Source organism: Mus pahari, chromosome 11, assembly GCF_900095145.1.
Source record: "Mus pahari chromosome 11, PAHARI_EIJ_v1.1, whole genome shotgun sequence".
Lineage (NCBI taxonomy): Eukaryota > Metazoa > Chordata > Mammalia > Rodentia > Muridae > Mus > Mus pahari.
In genome coordinates, this window is record NC_034600.1 from 52,960,162 (window position 1) to 52,964,053 (window position 3,892).

Below are 3,892 nucleotides of genomic sequence, written 5' to 3' on the forward strand. Positions count from 1 at the left end.
CTTATTTTGTGTGCTACTAGTCTTTCCTAATCACTCCTCCTTATAACAATAATAGTAGATTTGATGGCTGCCAAAGAATAATGTAAAAACATTCACCACATCATTTTCATGCATTTAAGAAATAATCACAACTCTGTGAGTTTGAATCCAGCTTGGTCTACAGAGCAAGTTCCAGGATAGCCAGGGCTACAGAGAGAAACCCTGTCTAGAAATAAATAAATAAATAAATAAATAGTCTTTAAAAATAATCATACACTTACTTTTATTTGACATATAAGTAAATGAAAACTTAGAAACAAAACTGTACATGGTCAGCAAAGAACAATTCTAAATATCATTCCTAAATTCGAAGTTGAATTGGTGATGTCCTAAAGACAACACACCTATTAATTTGGAGATCATTAACTGCAATGAAAAGAACATAATTACATTTTGTCTCTTGTACAACCTAAATTCTTCTCTATGGGGCTCCCTAATCCTCTCCAGTTTTACAATTGAATGCTATTTAGGATCAAAGTCATTGTACCTTTCATAATCCTGAGCTTGCCTGACAACTGGCAGACCAAATAGTAAAGGCTTAGCCTCTGGCAGGACGTGTTGCTGGAGATTCAGTGTCTTCAGGCATTCCACTTGAAATGAGTGCTTAGACAACAGGAAAACAAGCATTAACAAACGGGACTCCATTTTTACCTTTATGAAAAGAGAGCCAGAAAAGTAAAAATTGGTGGTGGTGGGATTTCTAGGATTTGTAGTCTAGATGTTTGTCTAAAAAAAAAAAACAAAGGGTTTAGATAAACACTTCTAAATGGCTAGACATTTCAAAAGATGTAGAACAGGTTCCTTCTCAAATACACCAATTTAACAGATTTACATAAAATAATTTCAATTCCTGGCATATAGATGTTAGAGTAAATTCAAGAAAGAAAAACCAGTGAGATTACCTAGCTTTGGTGGAGTTCAAATCAAAAGGTTCTATTACTGTACTAACTTAGTTTAAGCTTACTAGTAAGTTTAAGAAAAAAAATTCAAACAACATTAGTTTAAATGCATGGAAATTTAATATTTTCCTTTAAGTTAAAGTTCAGACACTGATTTTCAAGACATTCCCTTGCATTAAAGGATTCTAACAGGACATTCTATATAACTGTCACTCTCAGAGTAACAAAAGTCACATGTAGTGGGTTTTTATTTTCTTATCATTAAATGAAACAAGTGACTGATATATTGAGGGGGGCTTAGAGTTTGAGGTTCACTTTCTACAGACCCTTCCCTGTAAAACTAGATTATTCTGTTATTGCACATACACGGTCAACTTCATAGAGCCACTGTTTTCAATGCAGTAAACCTTGCAAATAAAAATCAAGTTAACTAAGCCAGCCTGAAACAGAGACTCCAAAATAATGAGTTACAAATGGCAATACAGAGTGGGACACAACAGTCTACTCCTGTTCAATAAATGGCAGGTTACAACAATCCATTCCTGTGTAATAGGTGGTGGGTGACAACAGTCCATGCTTATGTAATAGATGGTAGGTTACAATATTCCATTCCTGTGCAATAGATACTGGGTTGCAACAGTCAATTACTGTGGAATAGATGGTAAGACACAACGGTCCATTCCTGTGCAATAGATGGTAGGTTATGATAGTCAATTCCTATGTAATGGTTACTACAATCCATTCTGGTGCACACGTCCTCATTTGGGAAATTCTGGCTCTATTTACATACATTTGAGGGACCCAACCATGAGAAAACAAACTTTAAGCTTCCAGAAATTGTCTTCATATTGAGAAACTTGGGATAATAGCCTGGTTTCCAGAGTTTTAATTGCTATAGTATGCTTGGTCCTCATTCTACAGTAAACACATCTTTAAGACTATTTCTATTGGGGGATAGATTTAGGACAAATTATACTAGCTTATATGGTACAAAAATTTCTAGGTAGTTGTTTTACCTTCTAACACATGCCAATCTTGTATTAAACCTATTGCTACTATATTAAATGAATACCTGTTAGTTTCAGTTCTCATTTTTAAGAAAGAAAAATGATTTGTTTTCAGTTTTCTTGAGTTCATCTACATGAGATTCTTTGTAAACACCTTCCAAACTATGATCATAGACTCAATCACTTGAGAAAGAATAAATCAGATAAGAGGAAAAGAAGTTCTTTCATGTCTCTGAATATATGCCTTCTCACTTCAAATTTGTGAATGGTTACTTTTTTCCTGAATAATTTACTGGTGGATCACTTGGAAAAAACATAGTTTTCACAAAGGGTTGAATGGGATTTAGACTTTAGGAGACTGATTTACCAAACAAAATTGAAACAGACACTTTGTGATATGACCACTAAATCTTAAACCATTGAGGTTAGACTTGGTCAACTTAAATTGACAATTTTTTTGTGAGTGTCATACAAGCATCTTCGTATCATTAGGAATAGACCTCTGGAGGAGGAAACAGGAGAGATTTAAATTAGAAGCCAAACAGGGATAATGTAGAAAGACTGAGACAAATCATGTTACCTGTATCAACCTCAAGTCATTCTCTTTGGTCAAATCTTTCTTAGTAGATCTGTACAGTCCAGTGGACATCCATATTAGGTTTGTGTTGGTTGAGATTTTTCAACTATGAGAATCTAGGATGCAATTTCCTTTTATCCAATGACTATATCACCTCAAAGGTCTTCTGAATTATTTCCTGGTTCTCTGAAGGTAGAAAGAAACTGAAGAAAGAAAAAAATTCACACATAGACAAATTTTATGGCTCATAAAAGTAAACACAGGCATTCTTCCTTCCATATTTCACAAGACCACACCTAATCAGCCACAAGGGTAACAGGGGTTTGTAGTCTAGGTGTTCACCTAGACAGAAAACCAAATGGTTTGGGTAAACATCTGGCTAAACATTTCAAAAGCTAAAGAATAGGTTACTTCTCAAAATATCTACTTAACAAATTTACATAAAACAACTTCCATTCCCAGCAAATTGACATTAAAGTAAAAATTTACAAAGGAAAAACGTACCAGCAACTATTCTATGTGACTGTGGCTCTCTGGGATGTGTCCTGTTCTTTCTCACATCTTTATGTACTTACTGCTCTCAGAATATGAAAGATGTATTTCATAAAAGGACATCTGGCTCTCCTTAATATCTAAATTATCAAATTTTTATGCATCTATGTCATACCCTTGGGTGTTTACTTTGAAACAGGTTCAAGTAAAGTTCACTTTGATAGAAAGCCATATTGCCTTCATGCATTAATTAGCATATTCTAATCCTGAAAGCACTAAATGAATCATCACTTCGGCTTATTAGTCCTTTTAGGACCAGCCTTGCAACTGTCTTGGCTTGACTTTCTTTAATATCTGAGGCTTATGGTTTCCAGCTGTGACACAGCATTGATCCTAGGGTAGGTAGAGTGCGTCATTGTAATTCTCTAATGTGTAACAAACTCCAACACTTTTGAAGCTTGCCAGTGACTCCCAAAAGTAGCAGAATGGAGAGATAAAATAAGCACTAGAAAGCTGACGTTCAAAAGCTCAGATTCATACCTATGACTGTTAACAGTGTTCCAATCTCAAGAGATCTGACTCATTTGATAGATTCAGTTACAGTTTTGCCACCAGTAGATCTATATAGATCTATATGTTCCCAAGTTGAATGTATACACATACTAGTATATAACATCAAGCTAGAAAAAAAGATCAAAATATCAGAGCCACTATATAAGTATTAGATACTTTTCTCATCATTGAGACAGAATGCCTAACAACATCATAATGAGGGAAGGTTGGTTTTTGACTCACAGTTTGAGGATAAAGTGCAGCAACAGGAGAATGAGGTAACATCTCAGTTCTCTCTCTCTCTCTCTCTCTCTCTCTCTCTCTCT

General features: G+C 34.9%; 1 long non-coding RNA gene across 1 annotated transcript in view; it reads right to left on the reverse strand.

The window, feature by feature from the left end:
* Positions 1-237: 237 nt before the first annotated feature.
* Positions 238-3,892, reverse strand: part of LOC115065005 — an 8,492-nt gene continuing 4,837 nt past the window's right edge. Inside the window, exons 3-4 of the long non-coding RNA XR_003844811.1 lie at positions 2,526-2,725; positions 238-690 (exon numbers count right to left, since the gene is read on the reverse strand). This is a non-coding gene — a long non-coding RNA (uncharacterized LOC115065005). The remainder of the gene's footprint in view (positions 691-2,525; positions 2,726-3,892) is intronic.